Source organism: Suricata suricatta, chromosome 6, assembly GCF_006229205.1.
Source record: "Suricata suricatta isolate VVHF042 chromosome 6, meerkat_22Aug2017_6uvM2_HiC, whole genome shotgun sequence".
Classification (NCBI taxonomy): domain Eukaryota; kingdom Metazoa; phylum Chordata; class Mammalia; order Carnivora; family Herpestidae; genus Suricata; species Suricata suricatta.
The window spans coordinates 63921259-63934102 of record NC_043705.1 but is presented as its reverse complement, the minus strand read 5'-3'; the positions used below and the strand labels follow the sequence as shown (position 1 = coordinate 63934102).

The 12844-nt window shown below is 35.6% G+C and overlaps 1 long non-coding RNA gene across 1 annotated transcript in view; it reads right to left on the bottom strand.

Annotated features, from left to right (window-relative positions):
• LOC115293694 overlaps window positions 1–2918 on the bottom strand; it is a 43201-nt gene extending 40283 nt beyond the window's left edge. The window contains exon 1 of the long non-coding RNA XR_003909561.1: window positions 2836–2918. This is a non-coding gene — a long non-coding RNA (uncharacterized LOC115293694). The remainder of the gene's footprint in view (window positions 1–2835) is intronic.
• Between the last annotated feature and the right edge of the window lie 9926 nt (window positions 2919–12844).

The following is a 12844-nucleotide window of genomic DNA, read 5'->3' as shown; positions in this document are numbered from 1 at the left end:
TGCCTGGTGTAGAAAGTAGAGCTGTTACCATTTGACAAGTTTTTACATTTAAAAAAAGTTTTACAGGAAATACTTTCTATCTTGAATGTTGGTCTCTTTCATTACTATCTCCAGTATCTGAAAGATGAAGAAGTAATTACACATATGCTATTAGACTATGAAAACAAAAACATAAATATCATTTCATCTTTTTATCTAATGCTGTCATAATCTATTCTGAATAAAATGTTATTTTTCAATAAATCAAATAAAAATGTGAAATGGTACATGCTCTTTTTAAACATTTCATGCACCAGTATTTTTTATGTGTGCATGTGACAGGAATATGATTAAAGGGAATATGAAATGAATTTTATTTATAATACATTTAAAAACATGTATTGTGTAGAATATTTAATAATTAAAAGTGGCAACATTTTCTCATTATTTTACAAAGAGTTTCTTTGGAGAAAAACCTTTGGAATAAACATCGAAGACAGTACTAAAGCATGTTTTTACGTCACTGATTTCCAAAATTAGTACATTTATATATTTGGTATTTTTATTTCATGAATTCAAAAGTTTAGGCAAAGATTTTTTTAGAATAGGATTTCAATTAATACAAAACATAGAAAAATAAGACCACATGTCAGGATGTATTTTTTAAAAATGATTCTATTTCAAGGACTCATTCTTTTAACTATGATTCACAGCATTTCTCTACAAATTGTTGTATTATACAAATTGAAAACATTTATTTAAGCAAGTAAGGAGCTCAAAGCTAAAGACTATACATAGTAAACATATGAAACCATTTTAACAACCAAATTCCATATTCACAAGCACATGGGCTAATGAATGTAAAAGACACACAGCATACACTGATCAAGAATGCTATAAATTATCAGCCATAAAATCAATTTTCTGGTCTGTGGGGGGTAGAATTGGTGCTTAAGGAGAGAAAGGTTCTTACCAATATAAATTACTAATTATGAGGCAATTGTTTTATTCTGATGATCTCATAAATAATTTTCAATCTACATGCTTAATATATAGCTCTATAGTAGAAAAATAAGAAGATCTGACTTTTTTTTAATGACCACTACATCTAAAACAATTTTCAAATTAACGATGATACGGATTAGCCACAAATTTATATGTATAATACTCCTTTAAACTGACTTCATTGCTGTTTTAAGATTATGAACTATTTGTGGTTTTAAAAATTACCAGAAATGAACTTGCCACCCAAAAAATCTAATATTTTTAAAACATAATTTAAGAAGCAAAACCCAAATCTTATTTTCATTGTAAATTATTACATGCAGACTATGGTACAGAAAAGTAAAATATATTTTATTTTTTAAAAAGGGATATTTTATGGTTTAAAACTGCTATTTTTGTGTGATACTCTGTCATTTTCATTCTATTGATTCTGACACCCTAGTAACTCCAGTCACGGCACTTTTTAGATAACCTCATTAGTCTGTTAAAAAATGAGTATGTACTGCATGTACTTGATATTTCTGTCATTTATCTAATCTGTTAAACTCTATATTCTTAAAGAATCAGAGCACTCGCTTTTGGAGATATCTACTGCAAAACTGAAGCTACACTCTTGAGTCAACTTTAGAAGTACATTTATTAAGTCTTCATACGCATTACTATTGCCTATAATTAATCTACTGTTTGTCATGAATACTAAATATAAGCCAGGCAAAAGCTTCTTCCAACCTATTTTTTACGACTCTTGAGAATGATTTAAGTGTGACTGAACCTATTAGAAACAATGTTAGGTATAGCCCAAATATTTCTAAATAACCAAAACTTGTCATTTTAACCATGCTCTGAACTGTGAGCATAATCTAAAATTCCATGTTTTTTTTTCTTGTAATTATGAAAAGAAGCTTTAATTCCTAGTTCAAAATGCAGGTACATGTTCGTCCTTTCTGGTAAACCCTCAACACTTGTGTCACAAAAATACCTAGCTCAACCCCCTCCCCAATGTATGGAAATGGTTTCTTTTAATAAGTCTTTGTCAGAAATTATGACTGAAAGCTGCAATGACTCATGTGTCCTAAAAGTTTAACAGAAAACCATTTATAAATTTTAAGCATTATTTGCAATATATCTTCAAATCTTAAGGATGGCTTTTTCTATTTATAGTAGACAAAAATTAATTATTTTCCTTATTCAGAAAGACATTTGAACAACATTTTGTTTGCCCATATATTCACAAGGAAAATCTTGATTTTCCTAACAACTAACTTCAATAAATTATATTATGAATATCAATCTATTTAATTTCAGGACAATGAAGCTTCCAGCTAAAATGGTTTACTTATAAGTATTTAAAGAAACAAAAATACTTTGGCAGCTTTACATGTATCTCCTCATTGACCAGCCACCTGACTGACAGCTGTCAACTGTCTGTGGGCCAAATGTAACCCAGTAAAGATAAAAATTACATATTACTCATCCCTGTTGATAATACCTGGTGCCAGTAAGATTTTCTAACAGGAATAACTAGACCATAGATATAAAGAAGTAAAAAGGGAATCATATCCACCACCTATCATTCCACCTTTGTCATTAACTTATTTCCCCTTCCTTTCCTAGTTATCCCACTTCCCCTGATGCCCCATCTCACACCCACAAAGAGTTAATTTCCTTTAAGGAACTTCTACATGTAACACGTGTGGCCATGAAAATACTGGGCAGCCAGGTAATGATGCCCACACATTTCTTTCAATCAAATATTTTGAGCTCATGGAGTGTTTGAATTGTGGAAGTCTCTGATGCTTTCAAGTACTCATTTCTTAAAAAATGAAATGGAAGCACAAAAGTAAAATTTACCCAAAGTCATCAACATGAGGACATAGATGTAGACTTGGATCTATCTCCCAACTTCATATCCAGTGATTTCTTTTCCATTATACTTTAAACATGTGGACAATGAAACTATAGGTCAAAGAGAGCACATGAAAAATTAATGTGAGTGACATTCCTCTGGGGAACTGTTTCAGCCACCAGATTAAATACATTGTTAGAGAAATACAGTTTTATCAGAGCTTATTAAAATGATGCTTTTAAAAAAAGAACATAAACACATTAAAATATCTATGGTATGAATTCTTTTTTAGATTCTCTTTACCATTTAAACTGATTTCCTAACTGCAAATATTTACGGTGTTCATGAAACAGCAGAAAGAAAAAATAATCAATGGCAAGGTATATGATTAGAAGATGAGCATAGAAATCAGAAGTTCAGATTGAAATTTTTTTTGAAATATTAGAAAATAATTAAAAATACCAAATATACCAAAGTGTAAGCATACATATATTACCCAAGTACAGAATACATTAAACAGTTCATATAACTGACTCAACAACTAGCGTGTGTGTGTGTGTTGTGTGTGTGTGTGTGTGTGTGTGTGTGTATGTTAATTACAAAACCTCTCTGGACCCCAGAGGCCTCATCAGCAAGTGTTTCCAAACAGCTCAGAAATTCTATGACTCAATAATCCTGTATTAATATAACTATCTGATATTTATTCAATTATTAACTATATTAATATCTTATATTGCTATAATATAATGTGTTGACAATGCTGCTGCTCATACCAATTTGATCAAGGCCATGAAAATATATTAAAACCAAATACTTTATTCTTTTCTGACCCTCTAGAAAAGAAATCATTTAGGAGATAACTACCATGTTCTGATTTTAAAAGGATTTCTTTTAACCCAGAGCTTTGGAGCTGTATTAGCCTGTAAGAAGTGTTTGCTTTAAAACTCGGACAAGCAAATGAATTTTGTTAAGGGGGGTGGGGGGAGGTGTCTTAAAACATTGACATAGGATATGGGAGGAAATTGTGGACAGGATTGGTCTAAAATAGCCTCCAACAGCTCTATGATACCATTTAGCAATTAAATTATACAATATATCTAAATTGACAAATACATTTGCTTATTCTATTACATTTAGTCCAAATCAACATTAGTCATTAATCAGCAAATCATTTAACAATATGCAATAACAGTGTGAAAAGCAAAATAATTAGTAAATAATGTCCATTTCTAACAATCATGAAAGGCAGGGGTGTCAAAGCAAAATATGCAAAATCATAAGACCTTTTAATAAATTCAGCTGTCTCCCTACATCTCAAAGGGATGTTAGTGAAAGTGAATGACTTGCTTCTTGTTTGCCTTTGAAGGATCTTAAGTGTCTTCATGTTAGAGCTGAAGAGTACTGTCCAAAGAACACCAGAGCAGAAGTAGGCAGCTGTGAGTTGTAATCTCTATTTCACTGCTCAGTAATTTTGTAACTGGAAACAAGTCATGTAATCTCGGGGAAGATCCTGAATGGATGTAACTGACTCTTTGCTGGGGCTATGTGTAAGTCATAGCAAAGGCAGTTCTAGTTATTCAATAGAAGGTGTTACCGCTGCTTCATGTGAAGTCCCAAAAAGATTCTACACAATATTCATGGGTTCTTGTCTCCAATAGTATGCCCTGCCCCCTCCCTACTGCTGAAGAAGTCCACCATATGGCTGCATTCCAAATAATTAAAACTAGCACCAGTTTTTAGCCTCTGAGATGAGTAGGGAAGACAAAATCACTTTATAACACATGACTGACCAGCTAGCCATATTTTTTTCCCTCTTAGCTACCCTGGTAGCAAAATACAAAAGGTCTCACCCTCAAAATTATAGCATCACACATAGCTTTCAAGTTTTCAGTAGTCTATAAAGTTGGATTGACACAAACAAACTTAATTCTCATGTAATGTTTTTAGTTTTATAAAATGGGACATTTTAAAACATGAAAAAATTATGTATTCACCACACTTGCTGCAGTAAGCCAGCTTGAGAACATGTTTGTTCGTGTTGGAAAAATGCTGGAACAAGAAACAGGTTCATCAGAGAACCCCTAATCTGAAGTGTTAAAAATATCTGGATCCAAGAGAGGTTAATGGCAGCAGCTGGTGATGCAGAGAAGTTAAAAGGCTGGGAGTACAGATCCCCACGTTGCCGGGGTGGCAGTATTGTGAAGACGGCACGGCAGGCAAGGGTAATTACCAAGGTCATAAGGAATATTTGTTTTAATTGAAAATCTTTTTAATGAAAAGCCACCTTTCTCAAGCGATTGTCTAGCCCTGGTTGCAGGGGATCTAGTCTTAGTGAAATAGAAACGTGCTCTCAGCTCAGGTGTCACTAACGGTAGAGGTTACTGAATCTGAAACCCATTTTACAGATTTTACTGAGATACCAGGATCCAAGAGCACAGCTCATCCAGAAAAGATAAGCACTACTCCTCAAATATCTAAAGATGAAGAAAGGTACAGAAATTCGAAAGAATTAGGTCCCCGTATTGCTTAGTGGGTTTTCTAATCACAATGGGCAGAATATACGAGGCATGTCTTTTTAGATTGTTTACAATATGAGCCAAGACAGGCAATAGAAAGAAAGATTCCTATAATTTTGATCTCTCATTGTTACTATTTTTAAAGGTGGTCACTAATTTAAAAGCTCCATAAAACTTAAGATTAGTTGAGAGCATGGGAACAAATAATGAAGAAGGTTATGGAATTAGAAGACTTTGCAGATCTTCCGATCACCCTCACCCTAAGGCAGTGGCAGAAAACAAAATAAATGTAAGAAACACCTGAGGAGCTCATTACTATGCAGATCCCCGAGGTTCTTGCTCAGGGGATCTGAAGTTAACGCTAGGAATCTGAGCGAATCTGAGGCCCTCTGACAAATTGTTCTCTAGAACAAGAAAATTGTGCTAGATTGTTCAGTCCTCACTGGAGCCTTCTCTCCTCCAAGAGGCTTTCTTGCACTTCAGTAGCAAGAAAACCAGCACCTACTGATCTCAGGTCCTGATAAATCAAAGGAAACATATGGACACAGCTACAGAAGTTATATGTCCATTTTTATTTATTGTCAGTTATATTTGCACTTAAATAGTTTATTTTAATTATTATTTGTATGTGGATTGGCAAATAATAAGCTTAACCCAACACTAGAAATAAGCCAAAAATCATTCTCAAGTTCTCTTGAGTTTCAGGCACTAAATAAAACAACTTAAAATATGAAAAATGGCTTGAATTGACTCTTCAGAAAAGTCATTTAAAAATAGCACAGACAGTGCTTGTTATGAGAAGTATATACGCACATATATTCAAGTTTTAGAAAACTCAAATGATTATCACTGACCCAGGGAACCCACAGGCTTTATTCTCCAGTGTGCAAGTTGTTTTGTAGACATACACATCAACCCAAGCTAGAATCTCACAGCTACACAAAGGGGAGGTGAGAATGTGTGGAATGTGTGTATGGATGAACATAAATCCTTCAAAAATTAAGAGCACAAGAACATACTTTATTTGCTGAGAGTTAATCATTATTATAATCAGAATAGTTATAGTGATTAATAACAAAAAAATCATAAAAACTCTTCTATGACCATATTATCTGTACCACACATCATCACTTAGAAATAAGCTCCCTTGTTAGCAGTTTTTTTATTTTGAAGTTATTCAAATAAATAGGAAAGTATTATTAATAATATTCCCTGGTTCTGAAATTGAAAATGTCACTTTCCAAAGCATGAAAAAAAATCTAATTGTTAATAACCAGTTTTGTGTGAGTGTGTGTGTGTGTGTGTGTGTGTGTGCGCGCACGCATGCACATGTATGTTTATGGCTATACTGACTTTACAACTGAAAATGAAAAGATAGAGCAGAAAAGATGAAGGAAAAATGAAAGGGAAGAAGGAAAAACGGAAGGAAATGGAAAAGACAGAATTAAATCTATTGATTAGGTATTTCGCTATTGCTAAAGGGGTTAAAAGAAATTAAAGAAAATTGTAAAATGTTTCCTACTTACTCTTCTTTCAGTAGTGCTCAAAATCTATTACTTACTATCAAATTTCTTTATTTCTGAATTTCTTGAACTATATTATAAAGTATATTACATTTGATACAGATGCTCCATATTTATAGGTGTAATGCCAGAAAAGTTGGGAAATATTTAATTTACATGATTCATCTTTACTATAGGAAGATGTTCTATCTGTGATTTCATAGAACTGATAAATGCAGAATGCATTTATATGTTATTATATGCTACATGGCAGAACGCATTCTGCCCACCAACCCTGAACCTCTTTTCAGCCCTTTCAAATTTTAACCTTCATCCAGGAGGCAAAATACATTCTCATCACAAGGTTCTTATATCCCCTTCAAGATATTTTTGGAGAAATAATCACTAATTGCACCTCTGATGACTTTTAGGGGAAGAAGGGAGTACACACAGGGTGAGACCAAGAGACAACATGGTAGCTATGGCACAAGGGACAGGCAGCAACTGTGTGCCTCCTATGCAAAGAGGGGATAGAAAAAGAGACTGGAGCAACAGGTACTAAAGTGTTATTATATTTTTTAAAAAATAAGCAGACAGATTTTCAAGGAGCATCATGATACTTGGCTCATAGAGAATTCATCTTCCGATCATAATCTCTTCAAAAAATAATAAAATCTTTTCCTCAAGTAAGAGCCAGGCATCCCACTTACTCGCACCTAGGGCTCACTTACATGTCAGCGAAGTGGGAGAGACCCGAGACACTCGGAAAGTCTCCTTCCTAGAGCATCTCCTGACCAGCTGGGCAGGGCATGTATGGAACTTGTGTAATCATGGATCCTCCTTTGGATAATGAAGTCATTCCAGAAAACTTTTGAAGAGAAGTTCATGTAAAGGAGTAACACATTGAGAGCATGCCATGAAGTAAACCATTGCAGTGGCTGGCTCCTCAGATAGAACACAGCCCAGGAGAATTCTGGGGCATATGGAGGCTGCTGAGGAATCAAAGGACCTTGTGGGTCACACCAGCGAAAGGCTGTGAGGAGACAGAGACATTCAATAAGGAGCTATTATTGATTTTAAAAATTGCTGTTGGGTGAGTGGTGCATGCCAGAGTGAAAGAAGGACGAGTTGAAGGTGAGAGTATAGGGAGGCTGGTGACACAAAGACGAGCTTCAGCAACCTTACAATTTTGCCTATATGACACACATAATATTGATCTAAACACACTTAAAAATTCAGATTTAATAAGTAGCCACTAATTCTGTATATTTATGGAAAGCCTCCTAAAATTTTAAGCATAAGATCACATCATCAAAAGCAATCCAGAAGATGTCTGACATAACTAAAAAATAAAATCTTGAAGCCTTATTCTGAGCAAATGGATACATAATTATTTTCATAAATTTGATAAAATCAAACATGTACACACACACACAAATATGTTTCTCTGAAAATAATACCAAATGAGGCTAATATAAATTGGCAACCCCAAAATGTAAGGCTTCTTGGTACGAAATACATTGGTTTTATCAACATACTATCCTAAATGTTGCATATTTATTTCCAATATAAAAAGCTCTATACTGAAATAAAAAATGTTTTAAGCATGAAAGCTGATAGAAAAGGAAACTCTTCTAAAATATCATTATATAAATAAGACATTAAAATGTTTTTCAGGAACATAGGGTAGTCCTTGAAGGTGAAATAACATAACATTAGCTAACATTTATTGAGCATTTCTACATGCCAAGCAATAGGTGACTACACCTCCCCTCAGCAAAATTATCATCCTGTGTAGACCCTGCCACTTTCCCTATTTAATAACAAGGACACTCAGAAAATTGGGTCAAATGGTTATTATGTGCCTGAGCCTGGATTCTAATCCAGGGTCTCAATTTACCCTTCTTTGCTTTTTGAACATTCCTTGAAAAGGTGTTTCCCATGATGTTCATACATAATGTGTGACTCTGAATTAGTGAAATTAACTTTTTAAAAATTTATCAGATTTAGAGATGTTACTGGCCAAAATGTCTCCTTGAAGGCTACACGTTCACATCAGGAATATCGTTGAAAATCCCCTTTTGTGTCTGCAAGCAGTGTCAATTTCTGTGCCAGATATCAAATGATCTGCTGCTTTATAATCACATCATAGTTTCCATCAAGCACCTTGATCACTACATTTGGTTTGGCTTTAGTTTCACCAACAAATTCATCCTTAATGATAATCATTTGCCAACCATCAAACTGTTAAGACCGCATAGCAAATCCCTAGAAAGATTTCTATATCCACCAAAACTAAAGACATCATTACTGAAATAAGCAAACAACCTCCTAAGCTGTCGATCTTGAAAAGAACAACACACATTGTGACATGTATTTCTGCAATATTTTCTGGTGGGGAAAAAAATATCGGTTATATCACTCCCTGATCTCATCATCCCTACGAGTGAGCAAAGGTTATAGGTCTAGGGAAGCAGCACAGCATCACAGCTAAGGGCATCTAGTGGAAACAAACATACCCAGGTTCATGTCCTGTGTCTGACACTTATGATCTACTAGACCCAGGGCAGGTAATGTCACCTCTCTAAGCTTCAATCGTTAAAATCTGTAAAATGGAGAAAACTGTAATATCTATCTGAAAGGTTGTTGTTTGGATAAAAAGAAAGAAGTTTATAAAACTGTAATATGATTAAATCAATTAAAAAGATTAATACAAGACTAACAAATAGTGAGTGGCCATTAAATATTAGACATTATTTATTTCAACTCTCATTCTAGTAAGATAGTATTATTTTTACACATATACTACAAAGATCATTGTATTACAAATATGAATATTATTCATATTAAAATCTTTAACTATAAATTTAGTTTAAAAAAAACTACAGAATATAAGACCTCTTTGGTTTGGGTCTTTGTCATCATGAACTAGTATACACTGGTAAAACAAACTAGTTTTAAGCCCACAGTTAAAATGTTCTGTTGCATTTTACTTGTAATTTTCATCATAGTCCAAAATAATTTAGAGAGATTTCATCCCAAACAATGATAATTAATTCTCTCTTTTCCTAGTAAATTAGAATACGGATATAATTATATATATCTTTATTTTCAAATCTGGTATGTATGGGAAGCATTTAATCTATGCATGATCTTGTCTTCCTGAAGAAATAAAATTTGTATTATTTTCCTTAGTTTACAATTTTAGGTTATAAACAAAATATTTAGGACATAATTGTATAAGCTCTCAGCTAAGTAAAATACCGTCTTTCAGAAAATCACCTAGAGAGAGAAAGAAAACAAGGTATATTTTGCAGTGTGGTGGCTTTATTCTCTCTCCCCTTTCAAGATTTGTCTTATTTTGGTGTTCTTAACAAGGAGAGTTAGCAGGGATAGTAAATACCAGATAAAAATTGTTAATTGTTAACACTTTCTGAGTCTGTTTTTTCCTGTAATACGTATTTACACAAATTGAAATCAACAGGAATCATACACATCCCAATTGGGATTTTATTTAAAACCAAAAATGCAAAATGTCTATGGCTTCCATTTTGCAAGAGGCAGCAAACACGCCTTTGGACATAGCTGTAATGTAGATCATGCATCCAGTAGAGAAAAACCTCTAGGTTTCTCTTGAACAGAATGCTCCATTAGGCATTCCATGGGCTCCCCCTTCCCAGCAGGCCTGGCCCAGCCCCATTGCCATAGATGGCCATCAGACATTTGGAATGACATCAGGAGATAATCTGAGCAGGCTCTGCCCTGAAGAATTCAAGCTAGCAGGAGACTGAAGATATCAATGTCTTCTTGGCTGACAACAGCATTCCAAAGGTCAACCAGGGTGAAAGAAGATGGACTTGGAGTTTCCAGTGCCTTTTCAAAAACCAAGTGGCTAACAAGTATAAAGAAGCATCCCTCAAGACAAAAAAAATAATAAATTAAGACAATGAAAGTCTGGAAGTATACCAGAGACACCATGCCTGCAAAAGGGAAAGAAGAATCTATACCCATTTGGTCAGGGAATTTTAGGACTGAAGAGGTGTCTACCTCTTAAAAATAAAACTCATGAAGTTCTCATCCTCTAACAATCTACCCCTCCAACTTTTTCTGCTGTGTCTGCCCCTTATGAGGGTGAATATGGGGCTTGATGGTGTAGAATCAGAAATTCTTCACAGGAGAAGAAGAATGGCTTTTACTACAGTTTGCCAATTTCCAGCCTTGAGCTTTGTGTTGGATGGCTCATTCAACCTTCATAACCAAGTTTTAAGAGTAGCACTTTGTGTTCCACATTTTACAGATGAGGAAATTGAGGCAAAGGGAAGTTCCATAAATTGTACCTAATAGTATCCTCATCCAACTCGAGGAAGCTCTGCTTTGGTAACAACTCTCACCTAATACTTTTCCTCCCAGACCTTAAAAGTGTTTTTCAGCTCTTACTTTAAAATTTTTCTTTTTTTTTTGACATTTATTTATTATTAAGAGACAGAGAAAGACAGATCATGAGCATGGGAGCAGCAGAGAGAGGGGGAGACACAGAATGTGAAGCAGGCTCCAAGCTCTGAGCTGTCAGCCGGATGTGGGGCTCAAACTCACAAACTGAGATCATAACCTGAGCTGAAGTCAGATGCTTAACCAATTGTAGCTCTTACTTTAAAAGTATAATTCCATTTCCTCAGAATTGTTTAAATATAAATAAGAACAATGTTATACCAACTAGTCTCTTTAAGAAGACGTCATATGAATCTTATGACGCTGCCAATAATATATTTTTAGTTTGGGTGACACTGTTATTTCCCACACACTTTATTCTTTATTAGCATTTCTTCTAGAGGCTTGCTTAGAAGTATTTTCTCTTGTAAAAGAGTACTCCTGTAGAAAATCTTCTATCAGGTCCCTTTCCTGTAGGGTTAATTTGCCTCGCAACCCCAGGCAAGGTGCCCTGATCTGGCACAAAGCGTACTAGATAGACCCTGTCTGGCGACCTTATCTTTTTCTAAATTTACCGCATCATTTGGGGGTGCTTCTCTTAACTTCCCGGGGCCCCACTTGCCTTCCCTGTTAAAAATTAGGTGCTTGTGTTAATGTTCCCTAAGACCTCTTTCAGCAAGAAGATCCGGAAATTCTGACTTTAAAACTTTCCACACTAGTGCCAGGAAATGCAAATGCCAAGAGTGTCCTAAAATTTGGCTGGTATCATAAAGCAGATTCTTTCTTTCTTTTTTTTTTAACCAGCATTCATTTAAAACTCTAGAGCAGCTCATTCCAATAGAACTTTATGCGATGATGGCAATGTTCAACAACTCGCAGTCAAATAAGGTAGCCGCTACCCGCCTGTGGCTACTGAGTACTTAAAAAGTGGCCAGAATCAACGAGGGACTGAATTCTAAATTTTACGTAATTCTAATAAGCTTAAACTTAAAGAGCCACAGGCGGCTGGCGGCTACCATATTGGTAGCAGCTTACAGCTTCAAGAGCATGACAATATAAACACTTCACACCTTTGATTTATTCAGCTGAGTACTTCACATGCCTTTGGAGCATTGATCCTTCCACCGCTCTTGCTGCCCTTGATACAGCTCCACGGATGCATCAAAGGACAGCCCAGACATTTGCATTTCGTGATGGATTTCTGCCGGAGATCCCGGCCCCGACTCTCACGTGCTAACAAATAAAGGGAATGGAAACGCAAAGGAAGTCTGGGGGGCGGGGGGGGGGGGGTTCGTGTCTCCCTCGTCTCCCATGTCGTGTAGTTTGTGGCCTTTCCCTAGCCAAGACGCGCACAGGTCCACCGAGGCAGCTTAACTAACAGAGCCAGCAGTTGGCTGTTAGTTTTTTAAGTAATCGTGTAGACTCTGAGAGATTGGGCTATTAGACCCAGCTCCGGGACCGCGTCCTGTCCTATTGGTCTGTCAGGTGAAAACCTGGGCTGCCTGGCGGGCCAGGGGCGGCGGCCGGACCCGCGCCGCCGCGCGCTCTCCCTCCTAGGCGCGCAAACC